Source organism: Pelecanus crispus, chromosome 6 (genome assembly GCF_030463565.1).
Source record: "Pelecanus crispus isolate bPelCri1 chromosome 6, bPelCri1.pri, whole genome shotgun sequence".
Classification (NCBI taxonomy): domain Eukaryota; kingdom Metazoa; phylum Chordata; class Aves; order Pelecaniformes; family Pelecanidae; genus Pelecanus; species Pelecanus crispus.
This window is the reverse complement of record NC_134648.1, coordinates 65,452,573-65,466,645: the sequence shown is the minus strand read 5'-3', so window position 1 is coordinate 65,466,645 and position 14,073 is coordinate 65,452,573. Positions and strand designations below refer to the sequence as shown.

Sequence of the window (14,073 nt, the reverse complement as noted above, 5' to 3'; positions counted from 1 at the left end):
TGCGACACGTTGGAATTGCCCGCTCCTGTGCTCTTAAGAAAGGGCTCTTAAAAAGTGACCAGCATTTACGGACACCAATACCCGCAAAAGCAGACTGCCAGGGGACCTTACTAACTAGCTCCTTGAGCAGCCTGAAGTCTGCTCTCCCGGGGTGCAGGGTAGTAGCTCTGCAGACAGTTTTTCCCATATCACCAGGTTTTCCACTCAACCGCTTCTCGATCGCTACACGGCCAAGACAGCCACCGATCGTCACTTCACCCACGACGCCATCTCTAGGTACAAACAACAGGTCTAGGAGGGCACCTTTCCGAGTCGTCTCCCTTAGTACCCGTACCAAAAAGTTCTCTTGAGTGTGGGCTTCAGGGATTTCCTGGGCCTGTTCATGTCTGCTCGATGGCAGTCCCAGTTAGCAGCTGGGAAGCTGAAGTCGCCCGTAAGGACGACACAGGGCGACTCATCTAGACATTTCCCTTGATTCCTTCTAGAATAAGACATCGGTGTCATCATCCTGGCTGGGTAATCCAGAGTAGACTCCTGCAAGAACACGCACTTCATTAGCTTTTCCCCTAATCTTTACGCAGAGGCTCTCAACCAGGTCGTCCTCCCCTGCAAGCGCTGCACAGTCCGACCCCTCCCTTACACGCAGCGCTACCGGTCCGCCTCGCCTGCCCTGCCTCTCTCTCCTGAAGAGCCTGTAACCGTCTCCATCACAGCGCTCCACTCTCAGGACTCTTCCCAACAAGTCTCACTTACGCCAATGATGTCGTAGCTCTGGCACCGAGCCAAGGCCTCTACTCCATGGAATCACAGAATCACAGAATCACAGAATCGTAGAATGCTTTGGCTTGGAAGGGACCTTTAGAGGTCACCTAGCCCAACCGCCCTGCAGCGAGCAAGGACACCTTTAACTAGATCAGGTTGCTGAGAGCCCCATCCAACCTGACCTTGAAGGTTTCCAGGGACGGGGCCTCCACTACCTGTCTGGGCAACCCGTTCTAGTGCCTCACCACCCTCACTGGAAAAAAACGTACAAACATTTCAGATGCGCTCCAGTGTACTCAGTACATCGTGGAGCAGAGCGAAGGCTCTCGCTAGCACAGCGTCCCTCAAGCAGTGACATACCGTCCCATAGCTTAGCACTAGTAGGCCGGATTTTATCCCTCCCCGCCTTCAAACCTAGTTTAAAGCTCTTTCAAGCAGCACCGCTAATTCGTGAGCAAAAATACTCTTCCCCCGTTGAGAACGGTGAATCTCGTCAGGCCCCAGCAGGCCTGGTGTCGCACAGGCCACCCCATGATTGAAAAAGCCCAAACTCTGGCAGCGCCGCTAGCCTCGGGGCCAGGTAGTGATACGCGGCGTCTGCCTGTTTCTTTCCATGTCATTCCCTAGAGCTGGGAGGACAGAGGAGAGTCCTGCCTGCGCTCGTGATCCCGTCACCAATCTCCCCGAGGCCCTGAAGTCTCTCTTGACCGCCCTTGGGCTTCTCGTCGCGACTTTGTTGGTACCCGCACGAAAAAGCAAGAGCTGATAATAACCTGAGGGCCGTACAAGGCTAGGAAGCTTCCTGGCGACGCCTTCTACCCGAGCCACAGGGAGGCAGAACGCTTCCCCAAAAGGCAGGCCTGGTCGGCAGAGCAGGGGAGTAGTGAATGAATTCTTTATTTTGCTTTCCCTACTAACCTGTCCGCTCCCAGCCCACGCGTTTTCCCGCTTTTGCCCGTCAGATTCTCTCCACCATCCCACCGGGGGCAAGGGATTGAGCTGCTGTGTGATGCCAAGCTGCCTGCTGGGATTAACCCACCGCGCCTGGGAAGCCAAAGCCCAGTGAATCGTTGAAACCAGAGCCCAGTCGCCCGTGCCTGCCTTCCTCCCCAGAGTGATGCACAGACACTCACAGAGGCGGCGTCTGTGCGTTAAACGAGTCCTTTATTGGCATCTTTGCACAGGGTCAAGCTCCCAGAGGGAAGGGACTCTCCCAGAGAGGGAGGGCGGTGGCTGTCCAGGTGGTAACGGGAGTCTCTGTTGCCAGGCTCCTTGCAACGGCCGCTCCAGCTGCATCGGGTCCCACTGCCCGGACCGCGCTTTTGCTGCGGAGCTGCGGGGCAGGTGTGGCAGCAGTTCCCGCTGCCGACTGAGCAGCGTGTTCTCCGTGTGCAGCGTGCCGGGTTCTGCAGCACCAGCTCCCCGGGGAGCGTCTAGGAAGCACAGATTCTCCACCTGGCCCCCAGTGAACACACAGAGGCACATCAGCGGTGCCTCTCGCTTGGTCCCTGCACAGCCGGAGGTGCCAGCAACAATTTCTGGGCCCGTGTGAAATGCCATCCTGGCTGGCCCAGTGCGAGGGGAAAGCAGGGCAAAACTCATCCTTGTCGCCACTGTAGCTGTCCCTGGCTGCTGTGCTGGGGACTCCATCGAGAGGAGAACAGTGCCGCCCTTGGCAGAGGGCTGCTGCACGGGGTTCGCCCTTTCCTTTCTGCGTCCCGCATTCTTCCCTCTGTCTCCGTCCTGTGTGAGGTGGCCGTCTGCCATCAGCTGTGAGTCCCACAAACACAGCCCCGTGCATGAAGACCTCCTTCAGTGCCCGTAGAACAGCAGTCTTACGAGCCGATCTTGCAGCTCATCGGACTCACGCAGCGCCTCGGCACGGGCGGCTGGATCCTGTGCCAGGCGCTGGAAGATGTTGGGTGGCTCGGCCGTCTGGAAAGCTGGGAGCAAGATGACGTCGTCGGGCATGTTCTCATTGCCAAAGAAGAAGTGGTCGAGGCATTTCTCCTGCAGGCAGCAGCGCAGGTAGCGCATGATACCCTGCAGCCGCAGCAGGAAATCCCTCCTGCGCCAGCCTGACAGGGGTGCGGTGGTCAGGAGGTGCATCACAGCTGTCTTCAAGGCACAGGTGGAAAAGCCTGTGCCCGCCAGGATGCGGGCGCAGAGCTGCAGGCATTTGAGGTGGAAGCTGTTATGCGGGGCCTGCCTGGCCGTATGCCTGAAGACCTTCACCTCTGCCACAGCGTAGCTCTCTGGCCACGTTGTGCTTGGGGTGAAGATGGCCTCTGCAGTCTGGCTGCTCAGGAAGATGTCCGAGTCGCCTTGCCGCACCCCAAGCATTATCTCAATGAAGAGGGTTCTCCCGGAGGCATTCGTCAGCTGCAGCTTGCAGGAGCGGCTGGAGGGCAGCACCTTCGTATTGTGGCGACGCGACCGAGGCACTGCCACCCGGGCTGACCTGACGAAGCTCTGGAACCAGCGGGCAGTTTTCTGCACATCTAGGTAGGAGCCAGTGCAGAGGGTGCCTAGGAGGCTGGGACCCTGATTTCTCCTCAGCTCCTCCTTGGGGTGGTGGAGGAAGCACAGCAGGTTCTCCACCAGCTGCTCCCTCGTGCAGGTGCACTCCAGCTCCACGCGGAGGCAGGAGTCCTTTGCCTGCATCTCCCCCGTGTTGCCCAGCTCCAGGTGGAAGGTGTGCCCACAGCGGGGCTGCAGGGGCACGAGCAGGCGGGAGACAGCATCATCCCCACGGGGACTGCAACCTTCAAAAGCACTGCCCACCCCGATGGCTGGTTGCCGCACCGGGAAGAAACTATTTGACAAGAGCACCTGGAAGACACGGAGGAGGTCGGCCACCAGCTTCGCCCACCACCTGGCTCCTGTACGCCAGGTTCTGCACTGGCCACTGGATGCGCTTTGCAAAACTCCCGCCGAGACCCCTCTCATCAGCAGGATCTTCTCCTTCACTTTCTTCCTCCTCCTGCTCTTCTTCCTCCCCCTGCTCCTCTTCCTCCCGCTGCTCCTCTTCCTCCTCCAGCTCTGTGCTGCTGCTGGAGCTCTCCCCGTCGCTGCTGCTGTCCATCCACGTCGTGGATTGTTTTCCTGAGCCACCAGCAGAGCCCGAAGAGCAGGACAAGGACTCCGGCAATCAGCCAGAACTGCCACTGCTGCAAGGCAGCCAAGAGCTGGCCTCCCCAGGCAATGCTGCGCGGCTCCTGGCTCCTCTGCTCCAGCTCCTGCAGCAGGCGAGTCATCTCGGCGTTGAGCCGCTCCGCACGCTGCTGCATGCGCTCGCGCGTGGCCTCATCCAGCTCGTCACCGACCATCTGGGGGAGCTGGAAGATGCTTTGCAGAAGCACGGCAAGGACTTTTGTGGCAGCCATGGCCTGCAGGAGGAGGGAGAGCAGGGGTTGGCTGGGTCCGGGAGGGAGAGAGCTGGTGGCGGGGGGAGCGGGGAGGGGAGCCGCAGGGAGCTGGGGGCAGGTAGGCGAGGGGGCGAGGCAGCTGGGAGGCAGCAAGGCCCGAGCCCAGCCCTGGCAGCACCGTGCCTTGCCCAAGGCACTGCCACGAGCGGCTGGGCTCTCGGTGCAGGGTGAGAACCCACCGTGCCGGGGGCCCGCCTTTCTGCCCTGGCCCTCGTCCAGCCCGGCTTCCCGCCGCGTGCGCACTCACCGCTGTCCCAGGCCGTACTGGGGCAGCGCTGCCTGCTGGCGCCTTTTATAACCGCCCCCCATTGTGACTCGTCCCCTATGCGCCAGAGCGCATCACAGGCACGCCCGCCGGCCAGCCCCGCCCTTCGGCCCCCCCCCCCAGCTCAGCCACTCGCAGCTGCCCTGCTCTACTGGCTAAGGCTGGCCTAGAGTGAACTGCTTAACCACAGGAGCTTGCGTGCTGCTTTCTTTTGGATTTATTATCGTCGGCCTGCCACGGCAATCTCATAGTCACAGAATATCCTGAGTTGGAAGGGACCCACGAGGATCATCGAGTCCAACCCGTGACTCCGCCCCGGGCAGCCTTGAAGTTAAAGCGTATACCTAGGAGCGTTGCCCCATTGCTTCTTGAATACCAACAGGCTTGGGGCCATGACCGTTTCCTGGGAGGAGCTTGCTCCGCTGCTTGCCCGCCCTCTCAGTGAACAACTTTTTCCTAATACCCAATCCGAACTTCCCTTGAGGCCGCTTGAAGCCATTCCTTTGCGTCCTACCACGGGCCCCCAGAGAGAAGAGATCAGCACCTCCCTCTGCGCTCCCCGTCGTGAGGAATTTGTAGACAGCAGTGAGCTCAGCCCTCGGTCTCCTCTCCTCTCCTCTAAGCTGAACAACCCCAGCGTCCTCAGCCGCGCCTCGTAAGCACATGCCCGCTAGTCCTTTCACCATCTTTGCTGCCTTCTTTTGAAGCGCATTCTAATAGTTTGATATCCTTCCTACACTGTGGTGCCCCAAAGGGCACACAGTACTCGAGGTGAGGCCACACCAGGACGGAGGGTCGTGGGTCAATCCCTTCTTCCGAGCAGCTAGCTACGCCGTGCCTAGCGCACCCCAGGAGACGGCTGGCCCTTTTGGCCACCAGGGCACGTTCTTGACTCCTATTGAGCTGACCACCAACCCAAATGCCCAGATCCCTTTCCAAAGCCCATACGTGTTTGCTCGCTGCCTAAGTTCCCAAAGGAGATTCCTGGTCAGCCAAGCCACTGGCCTTCTGCCCCTCTCGCTTGACTTGCGACACGTTGGAATTGCCCGCTCCTGTGCTCTTAAGAAAGGGCTCTTAAAAAGTGACCAGCATTTACGGACACCAATACCCGCAAAAGCAGACTGCCAGGGGACCTTACTAACTAGCTCCTTGAGCAGCCTGAAGTCTGCTCTCCCGGGGTGCGGGGTAGTAGCTCTGCAGACAGTTTTTCCCATATCACCAGGTTTTCCACTCAACCGCTTCTCGATCGCTACACGGCCAAGACAGCCACCGATCGTCACTTCACCCACGACGCCATCTCTAGGTACAAACAACAGGTCTAGGAGGGCACCTTTCCGAGTCGTCTCCCTTAGTACCCGTACCAAAAAGTTCTCTTGAGTGTGGGCTTCAGGGATTTCCTGGGCCTGTTCATGTCTGCTCGATGGCAGTCCCAGTTAGCAGCTGGGAAGCTGAAGTCGCCCGTAAGGACGACACAGGGCGACTCATCTAGACATTTCCCTTGATTCCTTCTAGAATAAGACATCGGTGTCATCATCCTGGCTGGGTAATCCAGAGTAGACTCCTGCAAGAACACGCACTTCATTAGCTTTTCCCCTAATCTTTACGCAGAGGCTCTCAACCAGGTCGTCCTCCCCTGCAAGCGCTGCACAGTCCGACCCCTCCCTTACACGCAGCGCTACCGGTCCGCCTCGCCTGCCCTGCCTCTCTCTCCTGAAGAGCCTGTAACCGTCTCCATCACAGCGCTCCACTCTCAGGACTCTTCCCAACAAGTCTCACTTACGCCAATGATGTCGTAGCTCTGGCACCGAGCCAAGGCCTCTACTCCATGGAATCACAGAATCACAGAATCACAGAATCGTAGAATGCTTTGGCTTGGAAGGGACCTTTAGAGGTCACCTAGCCCAACCGCCCTGCAGCGAGCAAGGACACCTTTAACTAGATCAGGTTGCTGAGAGCCCCATCCAACCTGACCTTGAAGGTTTCCAGGGACGGGGCCTCCACTACCTGTCTGGGCAACCCGTTCTAGTGCCTCACCACCCTCACTGGAAAAAAACGTACAAACATTTCAGATGCGCTCCAGTGTACTCAGTACATCGTGGAGCAGAGCGAAGGCTCTCGCTAGCACAGCGTCCCTCAAGCAGTGACATACCGTCCCATAGCTTAGCACTAGTAGGCCGGATTTTATCCCTCCCCGCCTTCAAACCTAGTTTAAAGCTCTTTCAAGCAGCACCGCTAATTCGTGAGCAAAAATACTCTTCCCCCGTTGAGAACGGTGAATCTCGTCAGGCCCCAGCAGGCCTGGTGTCGCACAGGCCACCCCATGATTGAAAAAGCCCAAACTCTGGCAGCGCCGCTAGCCTCGGGGCCAGGTAGTGATACGCGGCGTCTGCCTGTTTCTTTCCATGTCATTCCCTAGAGCTGGGAGGACAGAGGAGAGTCCTGCCTGCGCTCGTGATCCCGTCACCAATCTCCCCGAGGCCCTGAAGTCTCTCTTGACCGCCCTTGGGCTTCTCGTCGCGACTTTGTTGGTACCCGCACGAAAAAGCAAGAGCTGATAATAATCTGAGGGCCGTACAAGGCTAGGAAGCTTCCTGGCGACGCCTTCTACCCGAGCCACAGGGAGGCAGAACGCTTCCCCAAAAGGCAGGCCTGGTCGGCAGAGCAGGGGAGTAGTGAATGAATTCTTTATTTTGCTTTCCCTACTAACCTGTCCGCTCCCAGCCCACGCGTTTTCCCGCTTTTGCCCGTCAGATTCTCTCCACCATCCCACCGGGGGCAAGGGATTGAGCTGCTGTGTGATGCCAAGCTGCCTGCTGGGATTAACCCGCCGCGCCTGGGAAGCCAAAGCCCAGTGAATCGTTGAAACCAGAGCCCAGTCGCCCGTGCCTGCCTTCCTCCCCAGAGTGATGCACAGACACTCACAGAGGCGGCGTCTGTGCGTTAAACGAGTCCTTTATTGGCATCTTTGCACAGGGTCAAGCTCCCAGAGGGAAGGGACTCTCCCAGAGAGGGAGGGCGGTGGCTGTCCAGGTGGTAACGGGAGTCTCTGTTGCCAGGCTCCTTGCAACGGCCGCTCCAGCTGCATCGGGTCCCACTGCCCGGACCGCGCTTTTGCTGCGGAGCTGCGGGGCAGGTGTGGCAGCAGTTCCCGCTGCCGACTGAGCAGCGTGTTCTCCGTGTGCAGCGTGCCGGGTTCTGCAGCACCAGCTCCCCGGGGAGCGTCTAGGAAGCACAGATTCTCCACCTGGCCCCCAGTGAACACACAGAGGCACATCAGCGGTGCCTCTCGCTTGGTCCCTGCACAGCCGGAGGTGCCAGCAACAATTTCTGGGCCCGTGTGAAATGCCATCCTGGCTGGCCCAGTGCGAGGGGAAAGCAGGGCAAAACTCATCCTTGTCGCCACTGTAGCTGTCCCTGGCTGCTGTGCTGGGGACTCCATCGAGAGGAGAACAGTGCCGCCCTTGGCAGAGGGCTGCTGCACGGGGTTCGCCCTTTCCTTTCTGCGTCCCGCATTCTTCCCTCTGTCTCCGTCCTGTGTGAGGTGGCCGTCTGCCATCAGCTGTGAGTCCCACAAACACAGCCCCGTGCATGAAGACCTCCTTCAGTGCCCGTAGAACAGCAGTCTTACGAGCCGATCTTGCAGCTCATCGGACTCACGCAGCGCCTCGGCACGGGCGGCTGGATCCTGTGCCAGGCGCTGGAAGATGTTGGGTGGCTCGGCCGTCTGGAAAGCTGGGAGCAAGATGACGTCGTCGGGCATGTTCTCATTGCCAAAGAAGAAGTGGTCGAGGCGTTTCTCCTGCAGGCAGCAGCGCAGGTAGCGCATGATACCCTGCAGCCGCAGCAGGAAATCCCTCCTGCGCCAGCCTGACAGGGGTGCGGTGGTCAGGAGGTGCATCACAGCTGTCTTCAAGGCACAGGTGGAAAAGCCTGTGCCCGCCAGGATGCGGGCGCAGAGCTGCAGGCATTTGAGGTGGAAGCTGTTATGCGGGGCCTGCCTGGCCGTATGCCTGAAGACCTTCACCTCTGCCACAGCGTAGCTCTCTGGCCACGTTGTGCTTGGGGTGAAGATGGCCTCTGCAGTCTGGCTGCTCAGGAAGATGTCCGAGTCGCCTTGCCGCACCCCAAGCATTATCTCAATGAAGAGGGTTCTCCCGGAGGCATTCGTCAGCTGCAGCTTGCAGGAGCGGCTGGAGGGCAGCACCTTCGTATTGTGGCGACGCGACCGAGGCACTGCCACCCGGGCTGACCTGACGAAGCTCTGGAACCAGCGGGCAGTTTTCTGCACATCTAGGTAGGAGCCAGTGCAGAGGGTGCCTAGGAGGCTGGGACCCTGATTTCTCCTCAGCTCCTCCTTGGGGTGGTGGAGGAAGCACAGCAGGTTCTCCACCAGCTGCTCCCTCGTGCAGGTGCACTCCAGCTCCACGCGGAGGCAGGAGTCCTTTGCCTGCATCTCCCCCGTGTTGCCCAGCTCCAGGTGGAAGGTGTGCCCACAGCGGGGCTGCAGGGGCACGAGCAGGCGGGAGACAGCATCATCCCCACGGGGACTGCAACCTTCAAAAGCACTGCCCACCCCGATGGCTGGTTGCCGCACCGGGAAGAAACTATTTGACAAGAGCACCTGGAAGACACGGAGGAGGTCGGCCACCAGCTTCGCCCACCACCTGGCTCCTGTACGCCAGGTTCTGCACTGGCCACTGGATGCGCTTTGCAAAACTCCCGCCGAGACCCCTCTCATCAGCAGGATCTTCTCCTTCACTTTCTTCCTCCTCCTGCTCTTCTTCCTCCCCCTGCTCCTCTTCCTCCCGCTGCTCCTCTTCCTCCTCCAGCTCTGTGCTGCTGCTGGAGCTCTCCCCGTCGCTGCTGCTGTCCATCCACGTCGTGGATTGTTTTCCTGAGCCACCAGCAGAGCCCGAAGAGCAGGACAAGGACTCCGGCAATCAGCCAGAACTGCCACTGCTGCAAGGCAGCCAAGAGCTGGCCTCCCCAGGCAATGCTGCGCGGCTCCTGGCTCCTCTGCTCCAGCTCCTGCAGCAGGCGAGTCATCTCGGCGTTGAGCCGCTCCGCACGCTGCTGCATGCGCTCGCGCGTGGCCTCATCCAGCTCGTCACCGACCATCTGGGGGAGCTGGAAGATGCTTTGCAGAAGCACGGCAAGGACTTTTGTGGCAGCCATGGCCTGCAGGAGGAGGGAGAGCAGGGGTTGGCTGGGTCCGGGAGGGAGAGAGCTGGTGGCGGGGGGAGCGGGGAGGGGAGCCGCAGGGAGCTGGGGGCAGGTAGGCGAGGGGGCGAGGCAGCTGGGAGGCAGCAAGGCCCGAGCCCAGCCCTGGCAGCACCGTGCCTTGCCCAAGGCACTGCCACGAGCGGCTGGGCTCTCGGTGCAGGGTGAGAACCCACCGTGCCGGGGGCCCGCCTTTCTGCCCCGGCCCTCGTCCAGCCCGGCTTCCCGCCGCGTGCGCACTCACCGCTGTCCCAGGCCGTACTGGGGCAGCGCTGCCTGCTGGCGCCTTTTATAACCGCCCCCCATTGTGACTCGTCCCCTATGCGCCAGAGCGCATCACAGGCACGCCCGCCGGCCAGCCCCGCCCTTCGGCCCCCCCCCCCAGCTCAGCCACTCGCAGCTGCCCTGCTCTACTGGCTAAGGCTGGCCTAGAGTGAACTGCTTAACCACAGGAGCTTGCGTGCTGCTTTCTTTTGGATTTATTATCGTCGGCCTGCCACGGCAATCTCATAGTCACAGAATATCCTGAGTTGGAAGGGACCCACGAGGATCATCGAGTCCAACCCGTGACTCCGCCCCGGGCAGCCTTGAAGTTAAAGCGTATACCTAGGAGCGTTGCCCCATTGCTTCTTGAATACCAACAGGCTTGGGGCCATGACCGTTTCCTGGGAGGAGCTTGCTCCGCTGCTTGCCCGCCCTCTCAGTGAACAACTTTTTCCTAATACCCAATCCGAACTTCCCTTGAGGCCGCTTGAAGCCATTCCTTTGCGTCCTACCACGGGCCCCCAGAGAGAAGAGATCAGCACCTCCCTCTGCGCTCCCCGTCGTGAGGAATTTGTAGACAGCAGTGAGCTCAGCCCTCGGTCTCCTCTCCTCTCCTCTAAGCTGAACAACCCCAGCGTCCTCAGCCGCGCCTCGTAAGCACATGCCCGCTAGTCCTTTCACCATCTTTGCTGCCTTCTTTTGAAGCGCATTCTAATAGTTTGATATCCTTCCTACACTGTGGTGCCCCAAAGGGCACACAGTACTCGAGGTGAGGCCACACCAGGACGGAGGGTCGTGGGTCAATCCCTTCTTCCGAGCAGCTAGCTACGCCGTGCCTAGCGCACCCCAGGAGACGGCTGGCCCTTTTGGCCACCAGGGCACGTTCTTGACTCCTATTGAGCTGACCACCAACCCAAATGCCCAGATCCCTTTCCAAAGCCCATACGTGTTTGCTCGCTGCCTAAGTTCCCAAAGGAGATTCCTGGTCAGCCAAGCCACTGGCCTTCTGCCCCTCTCGCTTGACTTGCGACACGTTGGAATTGCCCGCTCCTGTGCTCTTAAGAAAGGGCTCTTAAAAAGTGACCAGCATTTACGGACACCAATACCCGCAAAAGCAGACTGCCAGGGGACCTTACTAACTAGCTCCTTGAGCAGCCTGAAGTCTGCTCTCCCGGGGTGCGGGGTAGTAGCTCTGCAGACAGTTTTTCCCATATCACCAGGTTTTCCACTCAACCGCTTCTCGATCGCTACACGGCCAAGACAGCCACCGATCGTCACTTCACCCACGACGCCATCTCTAGGTACAAACAACAGGTCTAGGAGGGCACCTTTCCGAGTCGTCTCCCTTAGTACCCGTACCAAAAAGTTCTCTTGAGTGTGGGCTTCAGGGATTTCCTGGGCCTGTTCATGTCTGCTCGATGGCAGTCCCAGTTAGCAGCTGGGAAGCTGAAGTCGCCCGTAAGGACGACACAGGGCGACTCATCTAGACATTTCCCTTGATTCCTTCTAGAATAAGACATCGGTGTCATCATCCTGGCTGGGTAATCCAGAGTAGACTCCTGCAAGAACACGCACTTCATTAGCTTTTCCCCTAATCTTTACGCAGAGGCTCTCAACCAGGTCGTCCTCCCCTGCAAGCGCTGCACAGTCCGACCCCTCCCTTACACGCAGCGCTACCGGTCCGCCTCGCCTGCCCTGCCTCTCTCTCCTGAAGAGCCTGTAACCGTCTCCATCACAGCGCTCCACTCTCAGGACTCTTCCCAACAAGTCTCACTTACGCCAATGATGTCGTAGCTCTGGCACCGAGCCAAGGCCTCTACTCCATGGAATCACAGAATCACAGAATCACAGAATCGTAGAATGCTTTGGCTTGGAAGGGACCTTTAGAGGTCACCTAGCCCAACCGCCCTGCAGCGAGCAAGGACACCTTTAACTAGATCAGGTTGCTGAGAGCCCCATCCAACCTGACCTTGAAGGTTTCCAGGGACGGGGCCTCCACTACCTGTCTGGGCAACCCGTTCTAGTGCCTCACCACCCTCACTGGAAAAAAACGTACAAACATTTCAGATGCGCTCCAGTGTACTCAGTACATCGTGGAGCAGAGCGAAGGCTCTCGCTAGCACAGCGTCCCTCAAGCAGTGACATACCGTCCCATAGCTTAGCACTAGTAGGCCGGATTTTATCCCTCCCCGCCTTCAAACCTAGTTTAAAGCTCTTTCAAGCAGCACCGCTAATTCGTGAGCAAAAATACTCTTCCCCCGTTGAGAACGGTGAATCTCGTCAGGCCCCAGCAGGCCTGGTGTCGCACAGGCCACCCCATGATTGAAAAAGCCCAAACTCTGGCAGCGCCGATAGCCTCGGGGCCAGGTAGTGATACGCGGCGTCTGCCTGTTTCTTTCCATGTCATTCCCTAGAGCTGGGAGGACAGAGGAGAGTCCTGCCTGCGCTCGTGATCCCGTCACCAATCTCCCCGAGGCCCTGAAGTCTCTCTTGACCGCCCTGGGCTTCTCGTCGCGACTTTGTTGGTACCCGCACGAAAAAGCAAGAGCTGATAATAATCTGAGGGCCGTACAAGGCTAGGAAGCTTCCTGGCGACGCCTTCTACCCGAGCCACAGGGAGGCAGAACGCTTCCCCTAAAGGCAGGCCTGGTCGGCAGAGCAGGGGAGTAGTGAATGAATTCTTTATTTTGCTTTCCCTACTAACCTGTCCGCTCCCAGCCCACGCGTTTTCCCGCTTTTGCCCGTCAGATTCTCTCCACCATCCCACCGGGGGCAAGGGATTGAGCTGCTGTGATGCCAAGCTGCCTGCTGGATTAACCCGCCGCGCCTGGGAAGCCAAAGCCCAGTGAATTGTTGAAACCAGAGCCCAGTCGCCCGTGCCTGCCTTCCTCCCCAGAGTGATGCACAGACACTCACAGAGCGGCGTCTGTGCGTTAAACGAGTCCTTTATTGGCATCTTTGCACAGGGTCAAGCTCCCAGAGGGAAGGGACTCTCCCAGAGAGGGAGGGCGGTGGCTGTCCAGGTGGTAACGGGAGTCTCTGTTGCCAGGCTCCTTGCAACGGCCGCTCCAGCTGCATCGGGTCCCACTGCCCGGACCGCGCTTTTGCTGCGGAGCTGCGGGGCAGGTGTGGCAGCAGTTCCCGCTGCCGACTGAGCAGCGTGTTCTCCGTGTGCAGCGTGCCGGGTTCTGCAGCACCAGCTCCCCGGGGAGCGTCTAGGAAGCACAGATTCTCCACCTGGCCCCCAGTGAACACACAGAGGCACATCAGCGGTGCCTCTCGCTTGGTCCCTGCACAGCCGGAGGTGCCAGCAACAATTTCTGGGCCCGTGTGAAATGCCATCCTGGCTGGCCCAGTGCGAGGGGAAAGCAGGGCAAAACTCATCCTTGTCGCCACTGTAGCTGTCCCTGGCTGCTGTGCTGGGGACTCCATCGAGAGGAGAACAGTGCCGCCCTTGGCAGAGGGCTGCTGCACGGGGTTCGCCCTTTCCTTTCTGCGTCCCGCATTCTTCCCTCTGTCTCCGTCCTGTGTGAGGTGGCCGTCTGCCATCAGCTGTGAGTCCCACAAACACAGCCCCGTGCATGAAGACCTCCTTCAGTGCCCGTAGAACAGCAGTCTTACGAGCCGATCTTGCAGCTCATCGGACTCACAGCAGCGCCTCGGCACGGGCGGCTGGATCCTGTGCCAGGCGCTGGAAGATGTTGGGTGGCTCGGCCGTCTGGAAAGCTGGGAGCAAGATGACGTCGTCGGGCATGTTCTCATTGCCAAAGAAGAAGTGGTCGAGGCGTTTCTCCTGCAGGCAGCAGCGCAGGTAGCGCATGATACCCTGCAGCCGCAGCAGGAAATCCCTCCTGCGCCAGCCTGACAGGGGTGCGGTGGTCAGGAGGTGCATCACAGCTGTCTTCAAGGCACAGGTGGAAAAGCCTGTGCCCGCCAGGATGCGGGCGCAGAGCTGCAGGCATTTGAGGTGGAAGCTGTTATGCGGGGCCTGCCTGGCCGTATGCCTGAAGACCATTCACCTCTGCCACAGCGTAGCTCTCTGGCCACGTTGTGCTTGGGGTGAAGATGGCCCTCTGCAGTCTGGCTGCTCAGGAAGATGTCCGAGTCGCCTTGCCGCACCCCAAGCATTATCTC

At 59.4% G+C, this 14,073-nt stretch overlaps 1 pseudogene; it reads right to left on the bottom strand.

Moving 5' to 3' along the window:
* Nucleotides 1–13,580, bottom strand: part of LOC142593820 (inositol 1,4,5-trisphosphate receptor-interacting protein-like 1) — a 32,908-nt pseudogene extending 19,328 nt beyond the window's left edge.
* Between the last annotated feature and the right edge of the window lie 493 nt (nt 13,581–14,073).